This window comes from Pteropus medius, unplaced genomic scaffold, assembly GCF_902729225.1.
Source record: "Pteropus medius unplaced genomic scaffold, Ma_sr-lr_union100, whole genome shotgun sequence".
In the NCBI taxonomy this organism is placed as follows: Eukaryota; Metazoa; Chordata; class Mammalia; order Chiroptera; family Pteropodidae; genus Pteropus; species Pteropus medius.
Window position 1 is genome coordinate 6,982,883 of NW_024354550.1, and position 11,618 is coordinate 6,994,500.

Here is an 11,618-nt window from a genome sequence, read left to right on the forward strand (position 1 = left end):
TAAGCTGAATGAGTGGAATCAAATTTCATCTATAGATCAATACAAAGAAAGACTAAAACATGAAATTAAAGGGGGTGGATAGCATTCTACACATAAATTTTTCAGATTTTTCTTTGTATTCCCAGAAGAAATATAAGTAAGATTAATTTGCTGGTGTGTTTTTGGTAGTTTCAAATATTTGTTATGAAAACAGTCTCTAGAGCAGAATTTCTTGTTTGAATTCTGGCTTCATCACTTATACACCTGCATGACCTTAGTCATGGTGGCTATTCTCTTTGCCTTAGTTTCTTTATCTGAAAAATTATATTCTGGAAATAATACTACCTACCCCATAAGGATGTTACAAGGATTAAATGTCTTAATAACTATAAAACACAAAAAATAGTGTTTGACATAAAATAAGCATTACATAAATGCCAACTACTATTATCGATACAAGGGAATGTGGTATGATTCAAGTGTGTTAGTCATCAGGGGTCCAAAAGGAAAAGCAAGGCCAGAGGAAATATACCACTTGAGAACAATTTCTGTCTCCTCTTTGAATCTGGATTAAGTAGACTGATGTCCCAAGGAGTCATAGTTGGTTATTATAGTAGTTTAAAGACAAGAGTGGTCTGTGATTGGGAAAACTCTTTCATTTGTTTACTCCCCAGATAATACTTTTCGTTCGTATAAATCTTTCTTGGGATTTCAACGCAAGTATTGGAATCCAAGTTATGTTTGGTTGTGCTTTAGTTATATTTTCCCAGGATAGAAGTCTCATTATCCATTTAATACTATTTGTGTATTTGAGACCAATTTCCATTTCAAAATAGGAGACAAACTTCAGAAATTTAGGAATTTAAACTAAATATCTCCTTTCTCAAATTTGATCTATAATCTTAAGAGTGGAATAGCAGTCTCCTTCCTGCATAAGGAAAGATAAAATGACTATATAAAATTATACCCATTCACATACACATTTTACCATTATAAATCAGTAATATACTATATACTGTTTAACACGTATCGTATTGTCTTCAACCTTTTTTTTGCCATGTAAATTAAAAATATTGCAAATTCAGACAATATGTTATGGTTTAACAAGTGAGAGGGCTTTTTTTCTTCTATAAATATTCACCTATAAATCAACGAGTTGCTATTTAAAATGTATTTTTTCAGAGATCAGTCATATAATGGCTTCCGTGTAACTATAAGATTACTTCTTTATTTATCTGTGCGGCTAAGTTAATTATAAAAACGCTTGCAGTGAGTGAACATTTTGCTTGCCTAGTCAGCATCTTAAACAAGATTAATCTTCTAGCAACACTTAATGGAAACTAAATCACACATCAACATGCTATAAGATGAAATAGCAAATGAATGACTCAATTAACTCTTTGATAAAGATCAAAAACATACTTTGTTTCTATAATTTATAAAGACAAAATAAGCCTTTCTACTTTTTCTGTTTGCTTTTTAAAAATGGCTTAATTCTGGAAAATAAACATCATGAAATGCATTCTTTATGCAAAATAAAGTAAAAGCTACTTAATTTAGTTATTAGATGAGATTCCAAAAAAAGTGATACTGTATTTGATATCATATGACATCATATCACATGTAATGTCTCCATGCACAGATAATATAAAGTCAATCATTACATCTACATTGCTATAAATACATATACATACATAAAGTTGGTTTATTTTCTGTCTGTATATGATTCCTTCCAAAATATTTCTTGCTGTCACTAGATTGGTAGTTGATGTTGATCTTGTTTCAAGGGTCCTAATTACTAAATTTCTATGATCCCAATGGGTCGAATTTTGTTTCATCTAAATTCCGGATTTGCTCACTTTTTGCCCAACCTACTGAATAAACTATGAAAACAATTATCCAAGTCTTGATCACTTGGCATGAAATCCAGAATTTCATATTTTTATTTTTATAAACATATTTAAGATTAGAAGAAGATCTTAAAGAAAAAAATATTATCAACATAATAAATTTTTGATTAAAGGCTCATGATGCTAGGACTAGAAATACTAAAATATACCAGTCATGGCTTTTTGTTCTCAATAAGCTTACGGTCCAACTAGGAATGAAACAGCTATATATAAAGAGTTTAAATAGCACTATAAAGTAGCCTAAGGTCCCAAGAGGCCTAAAAACAGTGGGAGTGATGGACTTAACAGTAAGTGAATGGGGGGGCCTGTTGGGCACATTTCTTGAGTTAGTGGTACTTGAGCTATATTTGAAGGAAGAAAATAGCTTTAATCAACAGATAAAAAAGAAAATTTCAGGTGGAAGAAATTGTAGAATACTCTTTGAACTCTATTTATGCAGTGGCACCCCAGACAATAGTACAAGAAATTATAATATATGTGCTTTGAAAACATTTGGATAGAGTTCAAACAATCCCAACTTCAAGTTTCAGTAAGTTTTAATTACTAAGCGCTTCTTTTAAAAAGAGTCTAGCTATAGTCTTAATTAAATGATATTGGCTCTATGTCTTGATGATTATATGAAAATATAAATCCCTTATACATAAAATGCATGTAATATTTTAACCTTTATAAACGGGCCTTCTAAATAAATCTTAGATGACAATAAAAAAAGAAAAAGACAAGAAATCAATTCTTGACTATCAATAAAAGAATTTTCTGTGTGACCAATTTCCTATCGACTCAAGAAGCTTATAAAATAATTTATGAAGATTTTGTGTGTTTTTAAAAATTGTTATCACACTTTCTTTACCCTTCTATTCATAAACTTTATTTCATTTGACTCTCTCCCAGAGTTGGACAAAAAATAAAAATATAGCAAAAGTTATATAAATTTACACAAATGTATAGCTTATAATATATAGAACAGCTATATTTTTGCAATGGTAATAATAATAACAATAATAATAATAACAACACATATTGAGGACTAAATTACAGCCACTTTAAATAAGTTAGCACCTTTATTCCTCAAGAAGACAATAATGACCTTATTATTGTCACCATTATATAGTGAAGAAACCTGAAGCATAGCAACACAAGTTACTTGCTTTGGGTTACAGACTAATAAGTGGGGATGCTGGGAGAAAGCTGGCTTCAGCTTCCAGAGTGTTGAGCCATGGTACAGGATGTTTAAGTAAGATGACGTTCTTGAATCAAATCTCCTCTTTGAGTCCTGGCAGTTCTCATATCTGGCTGCACATGAGTGCAGTCCTTAAAGCCTTTAACCAAATGACCATGCTCTTTCCTAACCGTTTCTAATTCAATAAATAGATCTGTCGTGGAATCTATGTTTCTGTAGTTTTCTAAATCCCCACAGGTTATCCTGTTGCACACTTCTGGGGTAGTAAACTTGTAGATTTTTTGTTAGTCTGAAGCACTCTGGCATCTAATGGTCATGTCATATACTAAACTAATTTACTATATTGCATTTGCCACTCTTCATTAGTTCACATAAGGGCAAATTAAAGTTGAATGAACCGAGACAAATATTTCCAATATTTCTTTTGATATATTTTACAATGAATCTTAATTTTGAGGGAATAAAAATGTCTGTCCTTTTTAAACAGTAGCATTTTCTTATTATGCTCATTTGTGCTAGATAAAAATTAACTTCCTATCTAAAAAGTAATCTCAATTGAACCAGTCAGGTAAACACAACACAGGAAAATAATCATATTTTTACTGAGATTTGTTATAGGACTCTAAAAAAGAAAAAGCAAACATACACCTTCTCAAAAAAGAAGTTGACAACCAAATCTGCATAACTAGGTCTCTTAACTTAAAATTTTAACTCCCAGAACAATAGCCACTTAAAATCAGTAAAAAGGGATAAGTAAGGAAGATGCTAATAAACATTGACAAGGACAAACCTGTTTAAATTCAATGTTGAACTCTTCCTGCATATACTGTCGAGCTGGAGGGATAAAAATGTTAATATAAAAAAGAGCAATATTTATTTGTAGTCTGATCTCTTTATGTGGTTGCTCTAAGCAATATCAGATATTTGCAAATATTAAAAACTCATTGCAAACTTAACAGTTTATGGGTTGAGAAAAGTGATATATTTTTTGATTAAAAAATAACTTCTCAAGCAAATATCTGTCAAGGTCGCAGATTCCAAAGGCAGATCAGTGCCATCTAGTGGCAAAATAATTTTACGCATCATCCTTTCTGATCAAGTCAGTAGAGGATGTCTATGACACACACACATCTACTTTATATATACATATACAGGTATATGTGCCCTTCTTCCTAAAGATAGCTCAATATTTAATAATGAGGCAAACATACAAATTTACACTAAAATAAAAGTTTGATATTCAACAATTTAGTAAAGAATGAAAAATTATGTGTATCTGAGACATAGACAATATATGAAAGATATAAGAATGTAGTTTTAATAGATAAACAAAACCTTGTACAGGAAAAGAATAATCAAATAGTTTTTAAAACTATTTAGAAGAGACTGAAGTATGTTTTCTGTGTCAATATTGTACTTAAGATTATTATAAATAGTATGGCTAACCATGCACAATGAAAAAGACTGTTTTACTGTTACCTTATAGGAAGGAGTAGGAAAAAATTGAATAAAATTTTAGAATATAATATTTAAGCTAGAGAAGAGTAGAGGTTACTGAGTAAAATACTTGATAACTATGAAATTTTATGAAAAGTTACAAAATACCTCTGTCTGTAGAACCTGAATAATAAGATTTAAAAAATATCCCTCTAGAAATGTTCATGAACTGTCTTACCTTGAGGGAAAAGGAATGGACTGAATGAAATTAAGTTTCCTTTCAGGCTTTAATTGTATTAAAAGCCAAGCATCCTCTCTCATAATATATCTTTTTGGTTTTGAGATAATATGTCTGTTTGACCCAGCTGAAGTTCTGCCTTTTGTTAGTTCTTTTCTTGAGACTCCAATTAACTCTACAAAATATCTCTTCAGGGAAAAAAATCTAGGCAGAAGGATTAATTTAGTTAACAATGCTGTAATATAAAAATCTCCGTAGGAGCTTTTTCTGACCTATTCCAGGGACTCTGCCAACTCAAATGCTAGGATGATAAAAGAGCTCTTCATATCCCAGTAGAGAAGGAAAAAAAAACCAAAACAAAACATCACATCAGACTCAATTGCTCTTGGATGAATTCAAAAGAATCCAAAATAGTCTTAATGTCTAAAAATGCCATATTTTCTACCTAGAGACTAAGATTCAAAAGGGTACAGTAGGTTGACTTATCAGCAATGTAATTTTCGCAGCCTGATAAGGAAAGCTTTTATATGTTCCCATTGAGCTATCAGAAAAAAGGGAAAGCCATTCTTTCTCTCAGCCACTCAGAGGAAATAATATGGCTATGTGAAACACAGAGGTAGAATAAGACCACTCACGCAGCTTCTCTTGCCTCCAATCTTAGCCAAGATGACTTTTCTTGGCCAGCCTCTAAAACACAGAAACAGCTGGGATTTCTTTCCTTTCCCTGCATGACTTAAAACACTCTCTCTTTATGTGCACTTTGTTCCTTTTTCCTTGTATTAACATGATCAGGAAATATGAAGAAACAAAGAAATGTAGGGGACTATGATAACTCTAGCTTTTAAAATTTAAATTATTATTATTATAATTTTTTTGTCTATGGCCATGCCACTCTCAACAAGCCCAGTCTCATCTGATCTCAGAAGCTAAGCAGGGTCGAGCCTGGTTAGTACTTGGATGGGAGACCACCTAGGAATACCTGGTGCTGTAGGCTTAAAAATTTTTTAAATTATTTTTAATTGTCTCACTGATGATACCAATGATTTTACAACTTTTAAGAAGACATTTCTATATGGACTATCCTCAGATTATACATCAGGAGTCAGATATGATTAAGAATTACATGGTTATGATTATTCAATAAATTTTACCTGGAAGACTATATAATGAAAATGTATATAATTAAACCACAACTACTAACACTTTGCACAGAAAGATACCAGAGTGTCACTGTATTCAAGTCCTACACATAGACACACACATGTGCGTGCATAAAGCACGCACATGAACACATCCATGCACATATAAACATACACATATGTGTATATACACATAAACATAGACATATTTACCTTCATATTCCTTTTTTTGATTCTGACTTACAAGTTAAAGCCACAATAACAAATTTGCAATGAAAATAATAAATATTTTAGTGATCATTTGCCAAATAGCAATTTTCACCACACAAACTATGGTCCATATTCTGAAGGATTCGACTGTGATAAAGGCTAAAAAGTAGAGTTTATGTTCACTTTACAGATGATGAATTATTAAATTCTGGGTAACAATTTCTAAGTTATTGATAATTATATGTATTCTTGTCATAATTTAATTATGTATTCTCTATGTTTCAGTGATGGCTTGACAATAGTTTTAGTTTATCATTTGAACTTTATCATTACTTTTGAGAAATATCTCCATTTAGTTAAAAAGTGAATTTCTCTCTTCTCATACCACTCACATACATTTACTGCATTCTGATTTTTTTCTCTTTTCCTCTAATTTCAGCTTTATTTACTTGTTTTTGATTAATCTTTTATTATCTAGCTTCCACCTATTGAGATTCAAAAAGCTACTATTTTCCTGTCTAAGTGGCAATGTGAAGCAGCTGTGATCACAAATTGCAGGAATTAATCAATTCAGTTGTTGTATAGTATTGGCCCTTAACCACACTTTTTTTACTTTTATTTAAAATAGTTTCACTATCAAAAATAGTATTGACATCAAGAACTCATACAAAACATTTTTTTTTCAGCTATTCATGTTAATCCTACATCAGAAAACCTATCTTTAGTTTAACATGTTTAATAAGCAGGTGTATCTCCAGAATGTATATTTCTTTTTTAAGGAATTGACTGAGGATATAACTGTGGTATCTGATATAACATAAGAGTAAATGTTCTTAGAAATAGTATCCTTTAGGAGCTATCTTCTCTCCTAATACCAGGGAGTAACTTCCATTTTGGCTGAGCTTTGAAACTGTAAGTTTAGTTATTCTTTACTGTAACTACAGCTTCTTTATGTTTCAGTTTTCTCATTTAATCCCTGAATAGATTTGAATATCGGTTTAATCAGAATTTCCAGTCCTTAGAATCTTTACTTTTATCTGTTGGCTCCCTTCTTGTTTTACTTCCTTCTCATTCATGAATAAAGGCCAGTGTTCATTTGTGACCTTAACCACCTTTCACCAGTATTCTTGATGTCCTTTCTCACTTGCTTGGCAAACCCTCAACTGTGTATCTGCCTGGTTCTTGGCCCTCACATCTATTCTAAATTCAGTCAACAACCTTCACATGATCCTGAATGAAGATGAGCAAATGCAATTCTACAGCAGCTCCTTCTCCTATTCTTCAGAGTTAAAACTTTGCACCATTCGCCACTTAGTCCAAAGTCTTCGCACCTTCATTTATTTGCTGTATCGTAAAGGACCTTTAATTTTATAAACAAAAAGAAGTCACATAAAAGTGTTATCAACTTTCCATCACATAAAAGTGTTATCAACTTTCTTCACTGAGTCTATTAACTTGTATCTTTACTTCTATTTTTAACTCTTCTTTCTAGTAAAATAGTGTTGATTTTCTTTTCTTTTAGGTAATTTGATATCCTAAATTATCTTAAATTGAGTCTTCTCTCTCTATTTCTCCATTGGATTATATCTATTACAGACTTCTTGGGACCTGGACCTTTTGATTGTATGCTCTCATCCTTTTACGTTTTATCCTACCTATAAAAAAGCTGCTCTGACAGACCCAGAGTTCTTCAAAGTTTTATTGTTTAGTAGCCAAGCAATATGGGGCAAGACAGTTAACCTCTGTAAAACTCAATATCCTCAGCTGTACAACAGGAATATAATAGCAGGATGATGAATATATGAGAATAATGGATAAGGTGAAAATTTGGCACAAAAAGTTTTTGATAAAGTTTTGCTTCTATTGTGCTTTCCACCAAGATTCAAATAAGCCTGTCCCATTGGGAGTGTGGGGAGCTATTAGTCTACCTTAAGCTCAACACTCCCTTTTCTATTCCTATCTGATTTCACTCTTCTACTTCACTATGAAACTTCTTAAAAGAAGCATTCTTTCAATTTAATCTCTGACTTGTCTATAAGCCTACTCCTTCTGGATCTAACATTCGCCACTCTACTCTAATTCCTCAAAAAAAGTCACCAACATCAGCTCCTTGTGGAAAGAGCCTTATGTTAGCTCCTTTCTTGGTAAGACTTAGCAATATTGGGTATGCCTTGCTTACTCATCTCTTCTCTTTTTCTGGCTTCCATGGACTCTGCTCACTATAGAATGTCCAGCACTCAGCCTACAAAACACGTGGCACATAATGACCACTGATAAATATATATTGCATAACTTAACAAATAACACATGAATGAGAGCTCCACGGTCAATTTGGTCATTGATTTCTGCAGAGTTTTCAGCCTTATGGTTATTTTAGTTGAGAAATAGCTGACGTCCTGAATTCTTTCTAAGGCAATTTATTTTATAGAAGATTACTGGGAAGAGGCTAAAACCACATTAGTCTCTTAAGAATACTCTATATTTAGGATGTCCTAGAAACAGAGGGAAACCCTTAAGTTTACATTATATAGCTTTCAAATCTGTTGCACTTGGTTAGAAATAGGAAATAGAAATAGCGAGACATATTTCCATGAAGGTTCACATTACACTATTTTGCAAAGTTTAAAATTTGCCCATCATTATCGATAAATTACAGCTATGTATTATAATTATTTAATCTACATTTCTTGTTAAACATATAAATTATGTCACTTCACCAATTTACAAGAATTATGTAATTAGGTGTAATTATTCTAAATAGTTGAACATTTTAAAAAATCTTAGACATAGGAAGTGTCATATCGTTTGTTAATTTGTTTTTTCTCTGTATCGACTCACTGTCTTTATTCTCTATCACAAAGAGATAAAGGCTGGCTCAATTTGAATGGGATAAGGGAATTTTGAACTTTCAAATGACCTCTGGCTCAGGGGTCACCTATAGTAATTATCTCCTTACAGTAAGCACATTTTTTGGCAACTTGTACAGTTAAAGTCCCTGAAGCTCATAATTAGTAAGATCAATTGCAATGATGCTGACTGATTATTTTGTTCTGCTTGAGGGTCCAGCGAATTTATGCAAGACTGAGAGTTGGAAGTTTATCTTCAGATTTCTCTGCTTTGGAGACTTGCCAGATTTCTGTCTATTCCCCTTTAAGTTGTGAGGCAGTAATGTGCAGTGGTTAAGCACATTAAAGCCAAGTATTTGCTTTAAATTCATTGTTTACTAAAATGTGTGACTTTAGGCAGTCTTTTAAATTCTTGACAACTTTGTTTCTCTACCTATAAGACAAAAAATGATCATAAGGAATAACTGGATAATAATAGCACCTCCTGTTGTAGATCTATGCACATGGTAAGTACATATTACATACTCAAATCTCATATTAAATATCCCTTCTTCAGAGGCTGTCCCCGGCCAACACTTTCCACTCTTTTCACAATTTGTAAATGAGTATTATGTGTTTATTAGTTTAATATCATCTCTTTTATGAAGCTATGACTTTCCTGAAAGTAGACAGGGATCATTCTTGTTTTGTGTCAGTACACTGCCCAGCACATAAAGAATGCCACATGGATGGATGAATAGATGATGAATAATATACGCTTTCTTTCTTTTGTACTTTTCTCTTTGCCTTTCCTTTGTTTTCCCCCACAATCAGATAGTCAATATGTTTTTCACAGTTACCTGATAAACTCATTCATATGAAAGTCCTAGAGACTCTTTGCCAGGATTACAAGAGAGACTGTGGAAAATAACTTTAAAAAAATTTGCAAAATACCATGTAATTGATGAATGCTATTACTACCATGTGCACATTAAAAAAGAGCAGATTTTGTTGCAATCAATCCATGGAAACAAAATTCAGTAGTCTGATGACCTGCCTAAGGGGTTGGTGACAGAGTTTTCTGGGGACTCAGAGCTCCCTCAAACCAACCTCCTAAAATTCTGCCAGGTGTGAGACTATTATGCCTGAGAGCCAGGCTTGCCCAACCACAGAGACTTGTTCTGTTGCTAAAAACATCCACTTCACTTTCTCCCTCAGGCATCTTATGCAGCACGTTCACTCTGCTGTCCTCACTCCTCTCCCATATTTGGCACTGATTTCAGAGTATGGTTTAAACTACTTGCTCTGGTTTTGACTATTTTAGTCCACTTTCAATGTTTTTGTTCCTCACTCATCCAGAGAGAAAGTAAATACAGGCAGATCTTGCTTTTAAGTATGTAGACAACCTCAAACAGACTAAAATACTGATTATGTTTTTTTACCTTATGAAAGATTTCTTTTTTCAAGAGGACTCACACAGCAATGTCTTAAGTAATACCTGATTTGTGTGTTTTTAAATCTGATTTCAATAATATATGTTTAATTTATACAAAATTGTGTAAAAACACACCTATTTCACATAATGAATACCTTCAAGTACCCTGTGAATTCATATCATAACATTCACAGAAGCGAGTTTTGACAAGCTATAGGGCAATCTAAATGGTAGGAAAAAAAATAGAAAATCTTATTTCATGTATGCATCACCAAAATTAACATACTTTCAATCAACCACATAGGTTAATGTAAAGACACAAAAGATCCACAAAACTCAATTCAGGAAGATATTGTCTTTTTTTTTTTTTTTCTTTTCTCTGCTTTAAAATACAATGAGCTATAGAAAATCTGCAAATCCTTAGTCACATAGAAATCCCCCATGTAGAACAAATACAATATGGGAAAACCCAGTAAGTTCCATGTGTGGAATCTCTTTCTTCCACTTACACAAGTAACTTCCTTTACACTTTACACTTTTTTGGAAAAGTCAGCTCATACTACTTACTGAATACCAAACTTCCAATGTGAGTATAATTCTCACGTATTTTAATACATAAACAATCCCTGGATCCAGGCTATCAAAATCCACAGAAAAGAAGAAGAATAACCAGAAGCGGCTTCTTCTTTTTTGTGACTCTGTCTGCTCTGACTTCATATAATACTTACAAAGCAGTTTTGATAACCTTTTGGTTTGATTTTCACAAGTGCAATGAGAACATGCCTATTTTCTATTTGCTACATTATGTGTCATCTGTGGGTCAGTGAGCAAACTTCTCAGAAAAGTTTTTTATTAAACTGTAAGATTTTCTTTAACCAATAAGAGATCATTTTCACGATTCCTTACTTCTTGCTAATTTTAAAGAGGGCATTTTTTTTGTGGAAAGACGTAATGGTGGGATGTTAAAAGAATGTGCAGAATGACCAGAGGGTCTATTTTTCATACTGAATTTGGAGAAACATAGCAGAGTGAGAGACGTCCCCAGATCTCTCTCCTTGAGACAATAAACTGAACATCTAAAGCTCAATAAAAAACACCCAAACCGCACACCAAGACGTCTGAGCGTGGGATGTGTACATAAGAGCTATAACAGATCAAAATCTCGGGTGTCTGGTGGTGAACTGGGAAAATAAAAGAGCTGCATCTCGCAGCCGCCAGAGCTCCCTTTAGGAAGAGAGAGAGGGGAGAAGGAGTGGCGAATTCCC

The 11,618-nt window shown here is 32.8% G+C and overlaps 1 pseudogene; it reads left to right on the forward strand.

The window, feature by feature from the left end:
* Positions 1-5,619: 5,619 nt before the first annotated feature.
* LOC120596666 (uncharacterized) lies at positions 5,620-5,738 on the forward strand (annotated as a pseudogene).
* Positions 5,739-11,618: the final 5,880 nt, after the last annotated feature.